General features: G+C 36.1%; 1 long non-coding RNA gene across 1 annotated transcript in view; it reads right to left on the bottom strand.

Annotated features, from left to right (window-relative positions):
- LOC103104159 (uncharacterized) overlaps positions 1 to 25,124 on the bottom strand; it is a 54,511-nt gene extending 29,387 nt beyond the window's left edge. The window contains exons 1-2 of the long non-coding RNA XR_471998.3: positions 24,967 to 25,124; positions 9,333 to 9,420 (exon numbers count right to left, since the gene is read on the bottom strand). This is a non-coding gene — a long non-coding RNA (uncharacterized LOC103104159). The remainder of the gene's footprint in view (positions 1 to 9,332; positions 9,421 to 24,966) is intronic.
- Positions 25,125 to 25,395: the final 271 nt, after the last annotated feature.

Below are 25,395 nucleotides of genomic sequence, written 5' to 3' on the forward strand. Positions count from 1 at the left end.
GAGGATAACTTTTGATTTTAGATTTATTTAAGGAAATGCTTTTAATGGCATCCCAGAAGTCCCTCAACTCTACACAAAATGGCAGCAAGTCTTATTGTTGAGAGAATTCTGAAGGTGTTGATTTTTGGTCCATTTTCTCCAGTATCACATCATAGTCTAGTCTTTCTTTAAGATCTCTTATCACTTCCTCTTCTACTCATATATTAATTCCTTTCTCCTCATTCAGCCTGGTCCTCTTCCTCTTCCTCAAGATTCCTTGAATCTTCAGAGCTGCTTCTCCAGTTTGGTCCTAAGCAGAGCATCTTGGTTAAAATCTTCACACTTACAGGCTCAAGTGATTTATCAGTGGAAGGAAACATTCATTTAGTACAACATGCTCATTTTACAGAATAGAAAACTGAAGCTCATAAACCCCCAAAGTTAAGTCATCTTGCACAAGGTGACACAGATGGCAAGAAGCAACTATAAAGTTTAAATTCATTTTTTCCAGTTTTCCTCTCCCCCCCCCATGCCATACTGCTTGATGTTGGGCAAGGGAAGTGATTCTCTAAATCTCAATTTCTTCATCTTTCGAATGAGTAGTTTGGACTAGATAACCTAGATCCCAGATATCCTTCTAGCTCCAAAGTCTTGTGATTACATAAGGGCTGACATAAGACAATAAATCTAATATGCTTTTTTTACTTTAATCTACATATCTAAGTGAAATGACAGCAGCAGTTTATCTGATGAATTTGATAAATCTTTAGCAACTAAGCTTCAGTGACTCACTATTGTCTCTAGAATAAAATACAGCCTCCTTGGTCTGACATTTCATAATTTGAGTTCAATCTATCTTTCCATACTGGTTGAATATTACTCTCCTTATGCAACATTTCAATCAAATTGACCTACTTACTCTTCTTCTTATGTAATAGTCTATCTCTCACCTCTATATCTTTGCATAGGTATCCCCTATGCCTCTAGCATCTCCCATTTTCATCTCTGCTTTACAGAATTTCTAGCTTCTTTTGCAGAGTAGCTTAAATTCCATATCCAATCAGATATCTTGTTGCTTTCCCCTACTTTTCTGAAATTATTTGGCAATTTCTGTCTATGCATTAGATTTATTTATGTCTCTATACAAGTATTCCTATTCCATTTTGCTGAAATAGAATGCAAGCTCCTTGAGGGCTGTTTAACTTTTGTCTTTCTGTTCCCAGTATCTAGCACAGCATATCTGGAAAATAATAAATTGCTTGGTGGTAGTAGTGGTGATAGTTAATTTAAAAATGATTCCCCATCCACTCCTAACACATCAAAACATTTTTCAAAACTCAAAACAAATTGAGAGAATCCTTCTTTATGCCCAAAGTCTTTAATTTGTGTGAGCAAGCCCAATTTCTTCATATTATAACATCTCTCAGCTTTGATCTCATCTATGTATAGAATTAATAATAGGTGCTTATTTGCATTAAAACTTACTAATATAAATTATGCATATATTTGAATAAATAAGCTTATATAATGGCAATGTAAAATAAATCACACTTTCGCTATTTTTACCTAATTGTGTATGCAATGTTTTTCCTAGCCACTTTTGAATATCTTTCATATTCATGAAAATTCTATAAAACATATTTGCAAAATCATTTACTTTTCAGACACAGTAAAATGTATCATACTATACTCATAGTGGTGCCATTTATAGCACTATGTTTTTCTTACCACCAGGGATTACTTAATGATCACAAAAAAGGAATGAAAGAAACATGATATTTAATTATTCCACTGCTAAAGAATGTTTGCATCCAGCCAGTGTAAATGTTTCTTGTAATAAGAAGAGGAGCACTGTGATGAGTAAAACACGCATTGCATAAGACAAAATGGGACTCATCGCAATCTAGGATCATAGGTTGACAATTGGAAGGAACCCAAGTGGTCAACTAGTGAAATCCTCTAGTTAGAGAGGAGGAACCTGAGTACCAGAGATGTAGTGTCAGAGGTAGGATTCAAAATCAAATCTTCTGATTGCAAATTCAATATGCTTTCCACTATACCATGCTGCTGAGACTGAAATATATTAATACCTATAAAATCCCCAGTAAAATCTTCCAAATTAGGACCATTATCAGGATTAAATATTGACTCTTTTGAGTCTTGTATTTTCAAGTAGATCAGTTTAGGTTTCTGCTTCAGCAGTGACCTAACAGGCAGAAACCTAAAACATAGAATCACATTTTATGGAATATATGATTTGCATATAGAACTGAGATCTTCACTCACTTCTCTTTGACAAGAGTGATTCTTGTGAACTTTTCTCAATTATTTATATAGTTACAGGAAAGAATAATAGATTAGGAATGTGCCTTTGTCCTGGAAAGAAATCTACCTATACTGTGGGCAAGAACTATCTTGTTGCCTTCAGAAGTAACACATGTGTGAACTGTAAAGCATCAAAACAGAGAAATGAAAATAACAGATGACATTTATTTAGCACTTTAAGGTTTGCAAAGAGCTTTGTATATATTATCTCTTTCAATTGTCAAAGCAATCCTTTGAGGCAAGGATGGCAGTTATCATGATCATCCCCATTTTACAGATGAAGAAATAAAACCCAGGGAGATTAAATACTTTGCCCATGGCCATACAACAAAGATATTTTGGAGATGTTGTTGAGATACAGGTTATTCTTTCCTTCAAAATGTCTTTCCATTATATCTTGGTAATCTTGTCCACCATTCTATCATGATTGGTCACAAATAATAAAGAAAAAGCCAAGATTTAAACCCCATTCCACATTAAACTTTAAAGTAAACATGCATGTATTAAGTATCTACTCATATTTAAAGGCACTATGTAAATGGTAGCAAGGATTTGAAGATGAATAAATTATGCTTCCTATCCTCAAATAACTTAGAATCTGAACAGTAAACACAAGAGCACAAATAACTACCAAAAATGAAATGTGATTTGTACATTGGAGAGGTACAAAAAAAGTACAATAAATGATGCGGAAAAAGAGAAATTACTTCTCATGTATGTAGCTAGGTTATGCAGTACATAGAGAGAACATTGAGTCTGGATTATAGAAGATGAGTTCAAATCTGATTTCAGATTCTTACTTATGTGTGGCTCTTGGCAAGTCACTTAATCTCTGTCTTCTTCATTTTTCTCACCTGTAAAATGCAAATAATAATTGCACCTACTTCTCAACATTGTCATGAGGATCAAATGAGATATTTGTAAAATGCTTGGCACTTTGACTGTCATATGGTAAGGGCTTTATAAGTTTCTTGTTCCCTTCCCTCCTCACTCTTATGATTATGGAGATCTGACTTGAGATTATGGAGACTTGACATCTGAGATGACTTGAAGTAGATGACATCTGAGTTCATCTTTAAGTGTTGTGAATGATTTCATCTAAGAAAGGCTTTCATCCTATTCATCTTTCCTGGTACTCTTTGCTTTTATCCCATTTGTTTCTGATCCCTTTTATTGACCAAGTCACTCTGAGGTGACTAAATGACCTCAGAAGTCCTTTATCACTCTAACTCTGTGATCCTATACTCCATCTTCCCATATCCTGACTCACTTTTTCTGCCTTTTTGAACAAATCAACCTTTATGTTCACTGATGAAAACGTTAAATATCCACAGGTCCAGAACTGACCACTAGAAAACAGTTAGACCATTTGTTATGTGTTCCCTGGTTGACATTGATTCATTGATAACCTCTTCCTGGGTCTGCCTTTCCAATGGATTGTGTACTCACCTAAGAATCATGTAATTCAGACCTTATTTATTTCCTATTTAATTGATGAGTGTGTTGTGTGGTAGAGAATCAAAGACCCTCCTAAAAGTCAGGATTGATTACATTTTTCACTTTTCTTTGGTCTACCAAGCCTCACCAGAGGAGATTATCCCATTCTGAGAGGCCATTTTCTAGTTAGGGCCATGCTATTTTTTCTTTTCAAGGTATTTTTAAAATTCTTTTTTGATAATTTTTCTCTCCTTTTAAAAAGACATTCTTAAGCATTGTTGAGTTTATTAGATGATCAAAATACAAACTGAAAGGGCATTCTTGAACTCATCTGGGAAATAGTGTACTGTAATGACAGATACTTTCTACTTTTCTTTGAAGGAGAGAAAAGCTATCAGTAGTCCCTATGTTTTATTAAATTAAAAAAAAAAACCTTGTAGTTCATCTAGAAGGATTTCTACTTACTAAGTACAGCAATGATGGTTTTAAAACTGACTCTCAAATTACATTTGTGCTACCCATAGCTTGCTTGCTTTCTAATTTCTGTGCTTTTGAAGGTGCTATTTAGGGTTGAGAAAGAACAACAAAAAAGCTTGAGGTGGGGCATGGACAGTATTTATCCAGACACTATAAGTGTCAGAGGGAAGATTCTAATTGAGCTTCCCTGACTCCAAGTACAGCACCCTGCACCCACTAAGCCATTATCCCTTTCATGAAAAAAAAATGGGTATAGTAGTGACGTGCTAGTAAATGTTTAACAACCAGGTCTCTGAAAATCATGACTCACTTTTAAGTTTAATATGTTCTATTTATGTTTAAACTTAATGTTGTTCATCACTTTCTTAAGTCTAGAAAATCAAGGAACCAATTGTTTAAGCCCCCTTTTTTTCCTTATAACATTTGGATGCTACATGCTCTAGCCAAAAAACAGCTCTTGAGAGTTGCTTAATTTGGTTCCAGCACACTCCTGAATATCAAGGCAATATCAAATCATGGGGTTTGCTTGAGAAAGATACTAGAGTGATTTGCCATTTCCTTGCCCAGTGATTTAGAGCAAACAGAGGTTAGTTAAGTGACTTGTCTAGGGTCACATAACTAGTTTCAAGGCAATAAGCATTTGAGCTAAGTGGATGGCATGTAACCATTCAATGGATTTTTTAACTATGATACATTGATTTTAAGTATGCATTCCATTGGTGAATGAGGAAGATATTAAATACCAGAGCCTGGAACAAAGAGAAGTTGATATTTATTTTATTTTTCAACACATTTCAACAATAATCATTCAGTCATGTCTGACTTCTCATGACCCAGTGGACCATACTAGCCATGGGGTTTCTTTGAGAAAGATTCTAGAGTGATTTGCCATTTCATTGTCTGATGGTTTAGGGCAAACAGAGGCTAGTTAAGTGACATGTCCAGGGTCGAATAATTAGTGTCTAAAGTCCAATTTGAAATCAGGTCTTCTTTTTTTTTCCATCTTGGAGTCAATACTGTGTATTGGCTCCAAGGCAGAAGAGTGGTATGGGCTAGGCAATGGGGGTTAAGTGACTTGCCCAGGGTCACACAGCTGGGAAGTGTCTGAGGCCAGATTTGAACCTAGGACCTCCTGTCTCTAGACCTGACTCTTAATCCACTGAGCCACCCAGCTTCTTCCTCAGGTCTTGCTAACTACAGGATCAGTGTTGTAACCATTAGATAAGCTAGCTATTTTAATATATAGGTACCTTCTAGTTAGCAATTCCCTTTGACAATGCAAATATATGCATTATCTGCAAACTGAGGTCTTAGAAAGTTGCCTGTGGCTTTGAAAGGCGAAATAACTTTCTCCAGGTCACACAGACAGTATTTGTCAGAGGACATACTTGAAAACAGGTGTTCCTGACTCTCAAACCAGCTCAGTGTGTCATGTTGCTTCTCCAAAAGGAGAAGGAGAAGAGAAGGCATATAGAAGCAAAGCAGATCAAAATCGTGAGGTTGGCAGGTTATTTTCTTAAAATTAACAAGATAATATGTTTATTCCCAAAAATAAATGGAAGATTTTTATCAACCTATTTTAAAAATGACTTTTGAACTTTGTATGACACGCTTAATTTCTTCTCAGACTTCAGGATATCATAAAGTACATCAAAAGTCTTAAGAAGATGAAGTCCTTTTGCCAAATCATCATTTTTCTTCTTGCAACATGAATAGGTCATGTACATACTCTTTCAATACCAAAATCTTTCAGTGCAATAAATTAATTTAATTACTGTTTTGTGGAGAATGAAGAACCATAGGAGTCTCATTTAAAGCCTAGTTCCTTTTAAGAAAATGCTTAAATTACCTGAGCACGGAAAGGAATTTCCTATAAATTAGAAAAACGATCTATCTCCATGTAGAACATCTCTTTTTATTGTAGCTGTAGGTAGTATCCCTGTACCCATTCCATTTACACCCTAAAGCCAGTGCATTAAAGCCAGAAGGAAGTTGTCACTTGCTAAATCGGATGATTTCTTAGGAAAAGGGTTGCCAGAACATACCAGGCTATTGGGGCAGTTAGGTGGCACAGTGGATAAAGTGCTGAGAATGGAGTCAGCAGGACTTCTCTTCCTGAGTTCTAATTTAACCTTAGATGCTCATGAGTTATGTGACCCTGCACAAGTCACTTAACCCTGTTGAGCCTCATCTGTGAAATGAACCAAGAAGGAAAAAGCAAAATGTCCCAGTATCTCTGCCAAGAAAATTGCAAATGGAATGCTCAAGTCAGACGCCACCGAAAATGACAACAACCAAAACACCAGACCATTATATAAGCCCCAAACCTTCTTTAGGGATCAGATATTAAAATTAAACTCAAATGGTATAATTCAGCTAAATAATGATATATATGAATATTACTTTCATCCCTCTCTATTTGCTAGCTATGGTGCATGCTATGTGTGGAAACTAAAGCAGTATGGAACATGAACCCAAATGCACATGGAAATCTATCGGTATACTTCCACAACATGGTGTCAGTGCAAGGGAAGAAACCCAAGACCAGGCATTATTGCCTCACATTCTTCATTCTTAATTGGTCTGCCTTCTGTATGACTCCAAAGATTCTCCTCACCCAACCTAGATGAGAGCTAGGCAAACAGATAGCCAGATAGCTAGAACCAAAACCAGAACCCCAAACCAAACCAAACCAAACCAATGAGGAATTTTAGTGGTTCAGTTTTGTGTCAGGTACTAGATTACAGAAGCAACAATAGTACCTGCCCTCAAGAGATATAGACACAAAGTGATGCCTAGAATGAATGGTTCAGATTTCACAGATGAACAAAAATTGAAATGGTAGTAGGAAGAAACTCATTCAATTGCTATAAACTGAATTTTCTTAATATCCTTTTTTTGTGACACGGGAGGAAAATGAATGCAAAATATACAGGTTGGAAAGTACTAGCTGGCACAATTGAAGTGTTTTAATTAATGCCCCCCAACACATACATACCCCCATGCACATTGTACCCTTCTTGTGACCTGCATATTAATTTAATAAGGAAAAACTTTCAATATTTCCAATGCAAATAAAGTGAAATAATTATGTTGGGATTTGATATGAATAACTGAGAATTAAGGAATGCCTTGATGCAATGCTACTGTTAAAAGTCTTTCCTTATTGTCATATTACTACTCTGTCCTTCTTTAATTTACTTAAATAAATTATTTTGTATTAACTTTATCTTTATTTATTTGGTTGCAGATTATATTCCCTGAGCAGAATGTAAGTTCCCTGAAGGCAGGGATTGTGTTCTCCCCCCACTACCTGCTCCTTTATTTTTGTTCCTAGAACTATGATATTGTCTAACTGAAGATACATGCTTAATTATTGTTGGTTGAGTTGAATTGAAAATTCAGTTTCACAACATCCTTGGACACCATGTTTTTATAGTCAAAAGTGTCAAAACAAACTGGAAAATGGAACACTTCAAGGAAAACAAAACAAAACAAAGAGTTTTGAATCTGTAAAAGGTTCCAGAGTTGGAAGGTACCATACTGGTATGACTCAATTCTAATAAAGGGAGATGAACTTTTGGGCCCATAGGAAGTTTCAGTTTTCATGTCTGTTCCTACTTTGGCCCAAGTCCCAGTTGTAAAATACTAACAAGTGCAATTGGAAGTGATTTTTGTGGCATTTGATGCCTGTCCAGCAGAAACTGGACCAAAATCAATTAAATCCATGGTAACAATCCTCAGATACCAACAGGTTGGCATCTTAAAATCATCAGGCAGTAGACAAAATCCCTCTATCAGTTTTATGCCCCCTAAATCCTTCTTTTTATCTAGCATTTTTCAAAGCTGTTTCTAGTTTCTGCCCCAAATCATTTCACGAAATTCTATGGTTAACTCTCCACACATCATAGCTGATATATCTTGACAGACATAAACTAGAATTAAAGTGAAATACATGCACTGTTTAAAAGAAAATCATCTATGTCATGAATAAGAAAAACAAAACAGATGGAATTGTCTCTGGTCATGCATCAGAAGACTTTCAGACTCTCCTAATGTAGACTAATTTAATAAAGAAAAATCTTTCAATATTCCAAATGTAATAAAGTAAAAAATGTAATTCTGTAACCGCATTGGAATTTGGTATCAATAGCTGAAAAAATAAGGAATGTCCCAATGTGATGACATTGACATTCATGAAGACTATATTATACATTGAAAGGGTGTAATTGAGGTATGATGGACACCAATTGCCCTGCCACCAAACTGATGCTGTCCTTATATTAGCATATTCAATGTTATGTAATAGATCTAGTGAATGGAATTATGGAACATAAGAAAAAATAATAAGAGGAGAAAGAAGGAAGAAGGGACCTTAGACTGATAATCAGTCACATTTGTAAAGTACTTCATGGTTGCAAGTTGTGTTACATACATTATCTTATTTAATTTTCACAAAGGGTCATTTGAGGCGCTAGGTATATTATTCTTATTCTTATTTTACAAATGAGGAAACTGAGTCTCAGAGGTGTTGAAGTGACTTGATTATTATTACCCAGAGGCAGGAATACAGTCTATTTTTTTCTTGCCTTTCCAGCTCCTGTAATCTCTCAATCACAACATAATCAGGACAAATTCTCCTATCACTTCATCCTCACTAAGTACTTCAGTTCCTCAGAGGTCATTTCAACCTAACAGTCCTTCTCAGGCTTTCTGTTTCTCTTCAATACTTTGAAAGAGAAGTTAGTTTGGTAGAATAATTTTCTTAGAGCCATTGAAAATGCCAACCTTTAGAAAGTACATTAAAAGAAAAACATTCTTGTTGTTTATAGTGAGGGTGTCCCAGATTTCCACCAGTGGAAAGGCTAATCATTTCAAGATTGAAAAGACTAGTGACTGCTTCTCCATCTGACGAAGAAGAGGGAGAGGAAGAGAAGGCTTTACTGAGTATTATGGGACTTGAATAAGTATGTGTCATCATTATTTCCTGCAGGCAAGTGGAAAAGATTAGGCTGGTTTATGTTGAGACCATGATGTAGCCTACCATTGGTTACAGTTGATTAAACAAGAATGAATCATTGCTGAGTTCCATGTAGGTATTTACTTGCTTTTACCTTATAGGGCTGTGTGGTCCATAATAACTGAAGTACAAAGATCTTCTCTGCAAAGTTTGCATGTATGGTGAATAAGGTGATGGGTCTCCTGCTTGGAGAGATAAAAACATAGTAAGAAATGGTGTTATGAAGTCACCTTACCTATGCAGAATTTCCTCTTCTTCCTCCCTTCTTTCTGATAATGAATAGTATGGTATTAAGTACTCTAATCACAGGCAGTTTTAGTTCTGTATAAGGAAATTGAGGTCCTTTTTCAGGGTCCAGGAAGAAAACATCTCAGATGCCAAGTGTCCTTGGGGATCTTCATTACTGGAAGTGGGAACTGTGCCAGAGCTTGCAACACAGCTTTATAAAAAAAGACAAGATAAATGGACTTTTAGTGCAGTATTGTGCCAGACTTTTAATTTTCAGGAAATTATTTTTTTAACCTAGTTGAGAGTCAAGTCAATTTGTGAATTAGTTGAAAGGGGGCGGGGGAACCATCTGACATTTTAAACTAGAGAAGCCTGCCACAGAAAACAGATTTCTCTTGGCAATCAAGATAACTTAACAACCATAAACACATTGTCAGAGGGAAAAATTACATTTTCCTCAAACACAGATCATATACAGATGACTGATTTTTCTTTTAAGTTTAAGCACAGAAAAACTGTTTATATATTTCAACTTCTGACCTAGGTTGGCATAACAATTTGAAAGTTCCGAATAAGGATGTCTAAAGGGCTTTCAGATCTTTGGCAAAAAGCTAGAGAAGAGCAATCTTATATAAGAATAAACAGCCTAGAATGTTGATAATCAGAATGAAAGTGTTGTTGCAGATAATTTGTGATGTTTTGCCCACATTTTATTGTGGCACATAAATTAGCAGTCACACAAGTGCAAGTGAAAAGTGTGCGTGTGTGGGAAATTGCTTTGCTTGATTTATTCATAATATTGTGGTATGTGTTCATTTGCTTATGTGAATACCTGGTCCTGTGGTATGATGGGTGTCCAATGATAGCTATAATACATTAAAATGACTTCACAAGATAATTTATCAATAATCTGGTAACAGCATCATAGAGATCATAGACACATTGTAGATATCATTCAACAAAATGAAAAGAAATGGCAATGATAGGAATTTAGCTTTTCTATATTTCTACAGTTGAAGGTGAATTAGTGCAGGGTAAATCTGAGCAATACATTTACCTTTCCTTTCCCTTCTTTCCTCCCTTCCTCCTTTCCTCCCTTTCTTTCTTCCTTCCTTCCTTCCTTCCTTCCTTCCTTCCTTCCTTCCTTCCTTCCTTCCTTCCCTCCTTCCTTCCTTCCTTCCTTCCTTCCCTCCTTCCTTCCTACCTTCCTTCCTCCCTCCCTCCCTCCCTCCGTTCGTTCGTTCCTTCGTTCCTTCGTTCGTTCGTTCGTTCGTTCATTCGTTCGTTCGTTCGTTCCTTCCTTCCTTCCTTCCTTCCTTCCTTCCTTCCTTCCTTCCTTTTTTCTCCCTCCTTTTCCTTCCTCCCACCCTACCTTCCTCCCTTCTTTCCTCTTTTTCTTCCTTTCCTTCTAGAATCTCAGCATTAGAAGGGAACTCGGAAGTCATCTAGTCTATCCCATATCTGAAGCACGGATGCCCTCTACAACATTCCTGAGAAATGATTATTCAACCACTGCTTCACCATCATCCTATCAAAGCTCATCACAGAACTACTACTTCTTCCACAAGGTCTTTCCTGATCTTCCCTACTTTTAGTGTTCCCTAAAAATTCAGAATTGTTTTAATAGCTAGTGAATATTCATATCATTCTAATGTCTACAAAGAATTTTATAAACAATATCTAATTTAATCCTCACAATAACCCTGGGAGGCAAGTACTATTATTATCCTCATTTTCAAGTTTATATTTACTTTGTATAATGTTAGTAATTTATGCATACTCTTTCTGAATCTCTCCTCCCCACACTCTAGTTCTAGATTTTTAAGCTCATTTAGCCCAGTGAATATTTTAACTTTTGTCTTTGTGTCCCTAGTGTTCAGTGGAGTACCTTTTGTGAAATATAGGATAAAGATCTGGCTTCAGAGTCAAAAAGACCAGGATACAAATCCTGCCTCTGACACTTAATGACTGGATGAGACCTTTAACCTCTCAGCAACATTCTAAAACTATGAATTGCATAAACAATACTAATCTATGCTGGTGTAGAAAAACCCTCCTAGAGAGACACAGATTATATACAGAGAGAGAACATGCTATATCTAGGAAATCATGGATCTAGAGAAATGTCTGTGCTTTCTACATAAAGTAGGCATTTAATACATGCTTGTTGAATTGAATTTAATTGAACAATGCATTTCATTTTCCATTGACCTAGCTCACAGAATTGATGTGAAGGAAGTCATCTCAGGAATTTAAAGCACAACATAAATGCGAGCTTCAGTGATTTTCTCTTATTTCCTCCACTTACCCAAGCAACTAGATTTTCTTGAATATTTCATATGCCCTCTCACCCATTTGACTTTGCTTAAACTGTTCCCTGTCATCAGAAACTCTTCCCCATCCCCTTATATATTTTTTAAAAAAATCTTGTCTGTCCATTAAAGTTTGATTCACAAGATGTAGGAATTGTAAGAAATCTCTGAAGTCATGTATTCCAAATCAGACTTGAGGAAGAATACCCTCTGCAATACAGCCAAGTTGCTTTGATGCAAGGAGGGCTTGTTCGGATTAGAGAACATTACTTTGTGGACAAACAAGTCAGCAAAAGTTCATGATTTCTTCTAGTTCTATTCAGTAGCACATCAGTTGGAGCAAAGAATGTGAAGGAAGTAGAAATAATGCAGGTTTCAAATGTGGTGGGGGGGATTGGTGATAGTTTAAGAGCCCAAGGGATTCTAGGGCAGAGATTGTGGTTCATAAGGCAGAGGGAAATAGGAAATGATAAAAGATTATGATCAGATAAATCCATTTCATAGTTACTCTTTCAATTGGGCAGTCATTGTTTGCAACCAAATAGAAAACGTTCCATCTCTCTCTTTAATTCGATCTTGTTGATTTCAGCACTCTACAGACTTATCAACATCATTTTCAACCTTACTGTGTTATCTCTCATGCTATTATATATAACAAATAATACATATAAGATGTTATCTTGTCACTCTCAGTTGCATATGTTATTCGTATATACATTATGTGCTAATATGTATCTTGCCAATCAAGATAACTTAACATCCATAAGCACATTGTCAGAGGCAACAATTACACTTTGTTCAAGCACAGATGATACACAGATGACTGATTTTTCTTTAAAATTCAAGCATAGAAGACAACTACACACCCACACCCACATACTTTATATATATATATATATGTATATATATATATGTGTATATATATATATGTATATTATCTGCACACCTTTGCCTCTGTCACTAAACTTGGCAGTATAACTCCCCCGAGCCTTGGTTTCTTTCTTCATGGATAAATCTTGCATTTTTAGAATATACTCGCTATGGGGTTCATAGTTCCTTCACAGACATGAAGATTCTTTCTCTGAGCAATCATGTGGGGTGGATAGAGCAAGCACTATTATTCCCATTTTACAGATGAGAAAACAAACACAAAGAAGGTTGGTGACTTCCTTCAAGTCACACAGCAAATCAGTTTCAGAACTGAGCTGAGACCAAGTTTCTGGAGTCCTGATCTAGTGATTTTCTTACTATATCACGCTGTCTCCCTAAATACTTGGTCAGGAAGGCCTGAGAATTATAGAAAGAGAGAAGATTCTCTCATTCCCACCCGCCCCCAGTAGGCTTGACACTATCACATCTGTAGAATTAAATTGAGAGAAATCGTTTATGTGAAGCATTTTACTGTCATCTGAAATGATATTGGATAGAGGCCCATCACTGAGGTGTTTTGTTTTTCTTTATGTTTTTTTTCTTTGGAGCTTGGGGTATTTTTTTCTTTAAGGCACTCTATGAATTCCAATATTCTGAGTAAATTATAGTGCTCCACGTTGAAGTGCTTCACTGTGAAATATGGATGATTTGTTTTTGATTTGTTTATTGATATTAGAGCCAGGCTTGTCAGGATGGACCATGGCGCAGTCAGTGCAGCTCAAATTTCATAGGGGAAAGCCAGCCTATTAGCAGGAAAAATTAGACTGAGTGGAACCAAGTGAGTACATTATAGAGCCTGTGGACCTGACTTTGGTGGAATGTCTGGAAAAGACAACCTATCCAGCCTTTGGAAGATTTAATTTCTATGGTTCTATAGGCTTTTCCTCCTCCCATTAGTCTATGTCAAAAGTCTGAGCTCTTAGAACTGCTAGAGATTAGAAAAAGAAAAGACCTATGAGGTCATCTAGTTCATCATCCTGTCAGGGGAGGACCACTCTGCTGTTTGGTCTGTTCCCATTTTAAATGATTTTGTTGTGAAGGGTGAAGGAGCAAGGGATTGAAAGAGGGAAAAAAATAACCTGGAAGAACATATTTTTCACCTAAAGATGTCAAAAGTTTTGAATGCTACTTTTTTGTCTTTCATTCCTAAGCCACCAGCAAAAGTGTTGAATGGCAGTTTTCTTTCTGTCAACAGGCATACCTTTCACCATGCTAACTGACTCACCTCTGAAATTCTGATTCAGGTTGCACTATCTCTAAGAAGTCATATGGCAGAGCGAGGGCTTAAGGTTTTAAATACTATTAGAAGAAAACCCCAACTACAGTGGATAGATGCTAAATGCACTTTTCCTTTCAACTCTTTTTTTTTTAACCCTTACCTTCCACCTTGGATTGACTCCAAGGCAGAAGAGTTGTAAGGGCTGGGCAATGGGGGTCAAGTGACTTGTCCAGGGTCACACAGCTGGGAAATGACTGAGGTCAAATTTGAACTTAGGACCTACCTTCTCTAGACCTGACTCTCAACCCACTGAGTGACCCAGCTGCCCCTCCTTTCAACTCCTTTTGAGAACATCCATCCTGATTCCTTGGGACTCAGAGGATCATATAGTGAGTTCTTATGGAAGTCCACCAATGGAAAGGACACTTACAAGAGTTTGGGAGACCCAAGTAGTAGTAGTATTGTTTCTTTCCACTGACTAACTAAAGATCTTTGGGAAATGGTTTTGTGGTACTTCAGTTCCCCTTTTTAAAATTGAGAAATTTTAATTTTTGATCCTTTCTTTTAAAGTGTGGAACATGTGGTAAGGGGGTATAATTGGTTTCTTTCTCTCTCTATTTTTAAACCTTTACCTTCTGTCTTAGAATTGACAGTAAGTAAAGTTCCAAGGCAGAAGGGCAGTAAGGACTAGGCAACTGTGACTAAGTGACTTGCCCAGGGTCACATAGGTAGGAAGTGTCTGAGGCCAGATGGTATCATTGATTTTTGATTATTGTTAGGGAGTAATTTGGAATGAGATAATAGACACTTTAAAAGTGCTATGGAAACAAGATGAAGAATATACTAGAGATGAAAGGATAGCTTTCTCCCTTTGAGAGACAAAAAGCCAGGAAACTTAAGCCATCAGTGGAAAAAAAAAAACTAAGGCAAACAGGGGAGATAACCCCCAAATAAATGAAGCTATGAAAAAAGAACCAATGAAGAAAATAGGAAAAGAGACAAGGTATAATTCAATGTCTAGTTATGTTCGTGGTTTTTCTTCAGAATATCCAGAAAGAGAAAGAATATGTTAACCAGAAAATTCAAGTGCTGAAAGAGAAAAGTATATCATACCTAGCAACCTTGACAAAGAAGACATTTTTTCACTAATGATCTCTGACTTAGAATTTTACTTTTTGTCCTTTGGTTCAAAGTTTAGGGCTAGTGTTGGTTCAGAAATAAAAGAAGATGTAGATACAGGGAGCCAAATAAAATTGTGTTATTCCATTGTCAGCATCACCTGCTTTCTTATGTAACATGATTTTTAATTGTCTGATAAAGAAATTAAAATATTGAACATCCCTGAGATCTGAGTCAATTGAAGTATTCTGGGTCTGCATGGAACTCTGCAACTTCTCTTAGTAATGTTCAATTGGGCTGATGTGACAAGAGCAATAGTTGGGGGGACAGCTAGGTGGCTCAGTGGATTGAAAGCTATGCTTTGAGATGGAAGATTTTGGATTCAAATATATGACCTTCAAAACCTCCCAGCTGTGTGCTCTGAGAAAGTTACTTAACCCCCATTACCTAGCCCTTGTTCTTCTGCCTTGGAACCAACAGTATTGATTATAAGATAATATATAAGGGTTTTTTAAAAAGAGAAATATTTGAGGTGTTAATGCCCTTTGAGAAATGACATGCCACATTCAAGTCAACCAGAATGGGCAAAAAATAAATTACCATGTAGTCAAAAACCACTTGGAACATAAAGAGTTCAAATGACTGCTGGGGCATTCTTAACATGGGAAACTCTTGGAAAATGGTATCCTGGCCACAAGTCTGGTTTGACAAAATTGATTTTGGGGCCAGGAACTGCTAGTTACTGCAGAAATTAGTGGTTGAGGGACTTATATGGAGCATATCACCATGATGAGACAATTTAGAACCAGCAGTATAAATGATTGAATGTATGTGGTGACATTTGTGGGTAATAATGGAGGCACTGATAGATGGAAGCTAAAGGGAGTTGGTGGTACTAACTAATGGATGGGGGACAGAGAAACACCTCATGTTGGAGGTGGTGCCTGAATTGAGTTCTGAAAGAGACCATAGCTTCTAAGAGGTGATTCCCAAATTCTAGACAGGGGGAGAGGGTAGGAAAAGGCATAGAGATCAGAGATCAAATGTTGTAGACCAGTTTAATTATTAATGTATATATTTTTGTATTTATTTATTCATTTATCCATTTAAAGTTTTGAGACTATTCTTAACCATGATTTTACTGATTGTATTTTATTCATGCTTATTTTTATATATTTAATAATGCTGACTTTTAAAATATAAAGTCTTTATATGTATATATACAAATAGATGCATAAACACATGTAAATATAAGTGTATGTGGGCATATGTATGTGTGTGTAGGGACATGGAAAGCATTATGGTGTCATGGACAGGTAGCAGGTTTGTAAGCCAGGAGGACTACTGTTCAAGTCCTACCTCTGACATATACTTACTGTATGATCTTGAACAAATAACTTACTCTCTAAGTACCCTCTAAGAGAACCTTCTAAGACATTAAGCTGCAGATCAGGAACCAAATGCATTGGTAATAGAAGTTTCCTTAATTAGGAGTGCTTTATGCAAATAAATCAAAGGGTCCAGTCCCTGTGTCTATTCATATATATATATGATTTCCCAAAAGTCTTGTGAAGGTTTACGCTTTAATTAATAAATAACTCAAAATAGTAATAAGACATTGGGGGCACCATGTATGTATTATCTGAACGCTAATGTGTTTTTTAGTTTTAACTTTCTCATTTTCTGGTAATTCGTATTATGTATTGACTCATTATTACAAACCATGTGGGACCTGGTGGAGTAAGAGCTAGAGTGTTAGGTCTGGGCTCGGGAGGACCTGAGGGCTCAGATACTTCCCAACTGCATGCCTCTGGACATGTCACCCAACCTTTGTTTGATTAACTTTTCTCAACCATATCATTGAAATAATAACAGCATCTACCTTGTGGGGTTATTGTAACAATTAAATGAGATAATATTTGTAAAAAAAGAGCTTAGCATAATGGCTGGCACACAGTGGGCACTGTACAAATGCTTATTCATTTCCCCCATGACAATCCTATTTGCTTCTTTCTTTCTCTTTTTTAAACCCTTACCTCCTTACTGATTCCAAGGCAGAAGAGCAGGAAAAGCTAGCAATTGTGATGAAGTGACTTGCTTAAGGTCACACAACTAGAAAGTGGCCTAGGCCATATTTGAATCCAGGATCTTCCATTTCTTGGGCCGTCTCTCAGTCCACCGAGTCACCTACATGCCCCTGACAATTATTTTTCAGTAAATTTATAATATCTGGCTTTAAAATTACAATTTAATATACATGTGGATATACAAATTCTTATCTTTATATATATCTTGATTATTAATGTCACATTTCTATGACCCATTAATTACTTTTATTGAAAATATTCTTTTCCAATTTGTTCTTATCAGTTGGGTATCACTTGCTTTGCCATTTTGCTTTTTTAATGAAAACACTTATTATTTGAGTTGGGGGAGAGGATAGTAGGGATGAGTGCCAGGAAAATCTATGTGGTCATCCTGGAAGGACATAAAAAATGAAATCAAGGCTGAGAACTTCCAGAAGGAAAAGATTGCAGAGTGGCTAATCTCTGGATAGCATCTCTGAGTAGATGTGTGCTGAACACAGCATTCATTTTGTTTCAGAACAAATTTGTGGCATAGTGGAAGCCACCAGGGCACTGCTGACTTTAACCTAATGTGGTGAAATGATTGTGGTAGGTAGACTGCTCAGATGATTCAGGTGTGAGGAGCTGGAACACAATAGAGATGATTGTAGGAAGAGGGTATGGGCAACCTTTGTGAAGAGGAGAAGCATTCGCCCTTAGGCAACTGATGATAAACATGGGCTAAGGAAGAAGTGGAGGCAGCATCACCTGTCCCAGACACCAGACAAGTTCAAACAGGACAAGTAGGACTCACAGGTTCCAGATAATGAATGGAGATCAGAAAGAGGGAAGAAAGGAAAAGAGTACTTTAAAGTGACAGCTGTAGAAGGAATGAAGAAAAAACATAAAGGATCAAAGAGAGAGGAAAGAGAATAAGAGCCATAGAAAATAAAATTGCCCTTCTAGCTATCAAAGAGAAGGGCAGTTTGAGATAGAAACAGTCAATACATATTGAACAAAGATGATACAAAAAGAGGAGAATGATTATAAACTTCATGAGGGTCAGATAACACCTCTGACATTTCTTGTATAACAATCCCAGGACTTAAAAATGTTATACTTAACAGTAACCATTCAATCAATTCATGTTTAGGGTATCTAGGTGGTGTGGTGGATATAGGGGTGGATTTGGAAGCTGGCAGAAATTAGATTGATCCTGCTTCAGACACTTAATAGTTCTGTGGACTTGGAAAATCACTTAATTTCCCATTTTCAGTTTTCTGGTTTGTAAAATGTGAATAATACCTCACAGAGCTGTGATGGTTACAAGGATACCTAAAGTGGTTTTGAAAACTTTGAGGAGCTATAATACCAGTTATTATTATGTTTGGTTCATTGACAGTATTGGCAGCCAATTAAACTATTCTTATAAATTGGGTTTTGAAATCGAGAGGACAGAAAAAAACTCTGTCAAATCAAGTATTGATAAAATGAAGAAAGATATTGTGTTGTGGGAGATATTTAATGCTGGTCTAAACCAGGGTTCTTTTTTTTTTAAGAGGAAAAGAGAGATGGAGACAGAGAGATAGAGAGAGACGGGGGACCTAGAAAGAAAGATTGATATTATTCATCCTTCATTTTTAAAGAGGACCAATGGTATAATGGTGTTGATGCTTTGATTTGTATTAGTTGGAATTAAGTGAGGCAGAGATGCACAAAGTCATCAGCCTCTTGTTCTCTTCCAAAGTCACTAAAGTCCAGTGGCAGGACAAAAGGCAAATGCCCAAGGAAAGTCTGCAATTTAGTGACTAGTAAAACTAAGCATTCAGGGGTGCATGCTTCAGCTGCCTTCATGGTCATTGGAATAAATTATTCTCATCCAGCCAGTCTGCTGGGAGGAATCTTACTACAAAATGGAAATATAGATGAACAGAGACACATATAGAGAGACAGACATTGATAGAAACAAAATATGGGAAGGGGGACAATAAATAGACAAAGATGAGCAAAGGCAGAGCAGAGAGAAAGTTACCAATTCAGGTAGTTTCCAAAGCTTCCCAACTGTAAGTTGACTCTGAGAAGGCCAATTGAGTCTGTAAAGGTGCCAGTGCCCTATACCCACATATTCTAAGAGGATGAAAACAACTTGACTGGGTTTCTTTTTAGCTACTGACATCTAGTCAAAGCACAATTAAAGGGGATAATATAGAGAGAGACCCAGAAAGCTGCTTTGTAGAACTGTGAGAAGGGTAAGGCTTGATTGATTTTATTTTAATTTTTTTTTCTTTAGGAAAAGACTGTGTAATGAGAGGAGGCATTCAAAGCTTCAAGGAGCTGGGCTTAGCATGAACTTGCCTTTTGTACACCAGGGGAAGGAAGTCACATGATGGCCTTCCTACTTGCTAAATGGAGATATATAACATCCATTAAATATGAAAAAGTAGGTGAATTAAGCTAGCTTTCCAATGGAGAAGAAAGAAGAGATGGCTAGTTAATAATACCTTTGTCCCTCCCCATCCCCATGGGATCAGAGAGAAGGAACTATTTGAAGGGAATCGGTTCCTTCCCACCTGCTTAAGATAAAAAGAGAGAAGTGATAGAAAATCACTGGGGAAACAAAACACTTCAGAGACTTTATACAAGTTACCCTGTGGTTAGACATCCCTTCCTCCAAAACCTCTCTGAATTTGGACTCACATGGACTTGGTCAAATCCTGAAGGCCTGATCCAAAGAGGTTAATTTCTCTCTCTGTCTCATTGCCGTTAACTGGGAATTTTTGATGAAACTTTCTAAGATAAAGCTTATGTATAGCTTGTGTCTAGCATTTCCTGAATTGACTCTCCCATTCTTATAGGATGAAAATCCTACTCTGATGCCTTAGTCATCTGAAGATGATCCTGGGTTTTCAATGGCTATGCCAGGGAAATACAAATTTTGGGTGGTTTAACTAACAGAAGAGTTTTGAGTGTGAATACTGTGAGTGTTGATGTCATTACGAAAAACTTCCTGATATAAAGAAATATAAACCAACAATTTCTTCTCTCAAAGAGCTTACAATCTAACTGTGAAGGAGATAAAATTAAGGGCATGCAAAAAGATGACTAATAATGTAGAACATTGGACTTAAAATCAAGAAGATGGTGAAAATCTCACTTCAGACCCTTATTAGTCGTGTGAGCCTCATATGTAAAAATGCAGATAATAATAATGCCTACCCCCTCAAGGTGATTATGAGGATGAATAACACAACGTATGTAAAGTACTTTGTAAGACATAAGGGGTAAAATCAATGGAAGTTATTATTACTATTATTGCATCTTCTAAATGATTAGATTTGATAATCAATGACATAGGAGAAAGGGAGGTGCCCATATTACTAAAATAAGGTTGGGGTGGAGATAAGGGTCTTCATGAATATGGAATTAATGGGAATGGAGAAGAAGGAAAAGATGAGAAATATATATATATATATATATATTGTTTCCAACATGTTTGCTAATAAATTTTGTGACAGGTTTTCTATGGCAAACATTATGTTTTTTTGATATACATATCTATATTGTAAAGATACTCTAATAATAATTATGAGGAGAGAATTAAAGTTTACATTTTATTTTATATGATTTATATATAATTTAATATAATTATTTTATGTAATATAAATTTATATAATATTAGATAAGATAATTGAAATAGTATTAGAAGGAAGGAAGGCCAATCTTGACACTTCTTGGTAGAAAGTTCATGAACTAGAAATTGAGAAACAGACATTTTCAGACAAAGACAATATAGTGCTTTGTTTCCTTTGACTATGTTTAATTCTTACAGTGGATCATTTAGAAAGGGGAAGAGTCGGTGGGTAGCAATAGCAATTTTAAAAAATTAAAAGAAAGAAAGAAAATGAACCTAGGAATCATTTAAAAAGTAAATAGAAGAGATCAGAAAGAATTTCAGAAGGAGATGTCAATAAACAGGGTAGTTTACACAGCACTGGCCCCACAAACCTGGAATGTTATTTCTCCTCACTTCTGCCCCTGGGAGTTTTTAATTTCCTTTAGCCCATGTCCTAAATCCTGAAGGAGATTTTTCTTGGTTCCTCCTTGTGCTAGTGACTTCCCACATGAATTGGACTTCTATCTATTCCACATGATTCTTATAGTCTCCTAATTATTTGCATGTTGTGTCTTCCTTCACTCAAATGCAAGATCCTTGAGGGATAGGACCGTATTTGCATACATACATACATACATACATATATATATATATATATATATGTGTGTGTGTGTGTATATATCAGAGTGTCTGGAATGTAGTATGTGCTTAATAAATGTTTGTTTGTGGTTAGTAGAGTTCAATTTTAAATGCATTAAAAAACTTAAAGACCATATTTTCAGTGTTTTACTTTTATATATTAAAACTGATATTGTTGTTTGAATTAATAATTAAAAATAAAATTTGTATAGAAAATGTTTTAAATAAAATAAAGCCAAATACCTCTACTTTTAAGAGATTTGCTTAAATATCTTGCCTAAATTAAACTTATTTGAAACATTAAAAAAAAAAGATTGACAGTTTAGCTGGTAGATTTTTTATTACTGTCACCGTTTGCCGAGATTTTAAGGTGAATACATGTTTATAAATCATAATTGTGGGAAAGTAAAGGAAAAGAAAAGGGATAAAATCACCAAAAAAGGCACACAATTAGTTGTGTAAGTATGACATGATTCTTTCAACCTGACAAGAAAACTAAGGGTTGGAGGGAAATAGAAAGACTTGGATGAGGGAGTGCAAATAAAATATAAGCATAAAATGTCTATTGGGAAGAATCTTCCAGAAATTGCTAATGAAGGAAAAGAGTAGGCTAGAAATAGGGAATCTAATTAACCAACCAACCAACCAACCAACCAGTTAACAAGCTGTCCAAACTATGAGACATAGATGTTTATTATGTATAAGACACAGAAAGAAGTAATTAAGTGACTATACATAATTCACTCCATGGGAATAAATTTCCTGTGGTCAGAGCCATCTATAGGATTTGGAGAAATTGCCAATGGTTTTTTATTTGGTGGGTCTCATTTGGTGGGTGCTTAGCAGTGACTCAGGGAAGTAGTATTCAGGAAGAACTGGGAGGGCAGAGTATGAGGTGGCTCAACACCTGGGGCTAAAAATGCCCTGAAGCTATCACACATATAATCATATTGTACAGGATTCCCATCAAGAAAAGAGGCATTCTCCTGCTCCATTTAGCCTACTGCTCTCTCATGATTCTCCTTCCCCTCCATGACTATTGTTGATGTTCATTATGATCACTTGCATGGATGTTTTTGGGGAAGAGGGTGTTAAATAAGCCATATAATTAAGTATGATATATAAAGTCTTTATTCAGTTTAAGACATTTTACTAGTGGCTGAACATGCAAAGGAAAGCAAGCATGCACAAAATACAAAATTAAAAAAAACACAAATGAGTATTGGCCCTTGAGGAATGAACAGCTTAAATAAATAGAAAGCATATACAACATGATACAAATATGCTCAAGAAGGAGAGAGTTGGAGAATGAGGAGAGCATTCTCATAGAAGGTGGCACTTGATCCCATTAGATTGTGAGCTCCTTGACTGCAGGGGCTGTCTTTGACTTCCTTTTGTATACCCAGATCTTATCACAGTGTTTAATACATAGTAAGAACTTAATAAATAACCAACTGCTTTTTTATTGACTAATCTTTGAAGACGGCTAGAGATTCCAGGCAAATAGAAGAGGACACAAGCACATGGACGAAGGAGGTGGTATATTATGTATAGTGAGTTGTATATAAATTGGCCACTTTTCCTGGAATGTATTATGTGTGAGTAAGTAAGGGGGGAAATTGTAAGGATGATATTAGAAAATAAGTATTGTTTTATTAGTTTAGGGATAAGAAGTAAAGTAGCTGCTTAAGAAAAGACCTGGAGTTTGAAGCAGTGCTGAGAGAGCATGTTAATTTCAGATGTGACAGTTATAACCATTTTTCTGTGTCAATTACTCTCTGGCAATTGGCAGTTGCTCTCTGGAAGTTGGCAGAGACGCACTTCAGAGATTCTCTCTCAGGAGGTAACATCTTTGCCTCTCTCTCTGTTTGAGGGAAAGATCTGAAGGAGCTTAGTGTTTTCCTTTCTCAACTTGGAAAACACTATTGAATATCTATTGTGGTTTTCATGAATTGGTCTATATCTGAGAAGACCAAAGAAATATCTGGTCTTTGGTTTGGACTCTGAGAAGTCTTAACAGACTCAGAGTCCTAACTTGATTCTTGTTGAGACTTAACCAGCTAGCCTTTGCTATTTTGTAATTTGAAGGCAAAGTTAAGATTTATAAGGATATTAATGGTAGTTTTATTTAGATAGTATAAACTTGAGTTAGTTAGATCAGGAAGGATTAGTGTATCCTGTGAAACACAGGAGAAGTGGTTCCTTGCAGAACCTGGGAGTTTATTTGGGTGGATTTAGAATCCCTTAGAATTAGAAATCCTTTTTTATCCTTATATTGAACCATTTCAATAAATATTTTATTTTATAACTTGCCAATTTGTTTTTACAAAGGCAAATATTCTGAATTTCATACAAGAGGAATCAGGTAACTACCAATGATTTTTAAAGTGGTAGTGGAGAGAAATGGTGAAATTTTTGAAAAAAATATCAATTTGATAACTTATGGAAGAAGATTCTCTTATGGAGTGGAAAGAGATGGAAAACAAGGAGTCTGATTAACAGGCTCATAATTGTGCAAGTGAGAGAGGATGAGAGCCTAAACTTGACACTGTTGGTGGTCAGAATGGACCAGTTTTGATAAATTTCAGGAAGGTAGGATCATCAAGTCTTAGTGACTGATTTTATTTGAGAAGGGAAAGAGGTAAAAGAGTCAAAGATGATAGCATGGTTACATCAGTAAGAATGGACATATTTGGCCTGGTGGGGGGAAGAGATGAGGTAGAGGGGAAATATATTGAGAAATGCTTTGTTCTTCTTGAGTTTTAGATTCCTTGGGACATGAAGGTGGATACATCCATTGAGGAATTAGTACTATGAGTCAGGGGTTTAAAGTACAAATTGGGGATAGATAAGTAGATTTGAGAGTCGAGAGATGATAATTAAAACATTTTAATGAGATTGTTATGGCAGAATATATAGAGAAAAAAGAAAAGAGGGCTTAGGACAGGGATGAGGGGTTGCCCATAATTAGTGAACAGGATGATAATGATGATGATAAACCTTAAAGGAGACTAAGGAGGAAAGAACTGGGCCCCCAAAATCAAAGAAGACAATTTCCTAGAGGAGGTCAGGGTTAGCAATGTCAAACAATTCAAATAAGGCAAAAAAGGAGAAGTATACTGAGAACAGGCCATTGCTTTATCAAGTAAGGTATTGATAGTTATCTTGGAGAGAAAAATTTTAATGTTTCTGCCCTGGCAACTCTCAGGAAAAGAATAACAAGCAGTAATATAACTTTCCAATGGAGAACCATAACAAATAAAAATGAGTTAGAGGAATTCAGTAACTACTGACCTATAAACTTACTTTTTTATCTACATAAAATATTTATGAGAATGAGTTATAAATGTATATCTATGTATGCATATAATCACATACATACACAATGAAAGAGAGAGAGGTGGGGGAAGAAGAGAGGGAGAGAGAAATATCTAATAAAACTATGAAATGAAAAGGGAAAAACAAAGTATATTTTCACAATCACAAAGGAGATCAAAGTGAATAATATATATTATTGTTCAATCATTTAGTTATGTCTAAATCTTTGGGACCTCAGAGACCAAACACTTATTAGTTATATGACACTGTGCAATTTACTTTACCTTTGCCTCAGTTTTGGTTGTTTTGTTGTTGTGGATCATGTGAGATAACTGAGAAGTGCTTAGCACAGTGCTTGACATTTACTAGTTGCTTAATTAATGCTTAATAAATTAATATTGCCCCCCTTGTATTCTAGTTCATTGCTTGTTCTTAATGTTGTTGTTCAGTCATTCAGTCATGGCTGACTTTTTATGACCTCATAGATCACAGCACACCAGACCCTTCTATCTTCCACTAACTCCTTAAGTCTGTTCAAGCTCATGCTACTTATTTCCATGACACTCTCCATCCATCTCATCCTCCGCCATGCCCCTTTCCTTTTGCTTTGAATCTTTCCTAACACCAGAGTCACCTTTGAGTCAAGTCTTCTCATTAGGTGGACAAGTGTTTAAGCTTTTCAGTATTTGGCATTCCAGTGAATAATCTGAATT

The sequence above is a fragment of the Monodelphis domestica genome, chromosome 8 (assembly GCF_027887165.1).
Source record: "Monodelphis domestica isolate mMonDom1 chromosome 8, mMonDom1.pri, whole genome shotgun sequence".
In the NCBI taxonomy this organism is placed as follows: Eukaryota; Metazoa; Chordata; class Mammalia; order Didelphimorphia; family Didelphidae; genus Monodelphis; species Monodelphis domestica.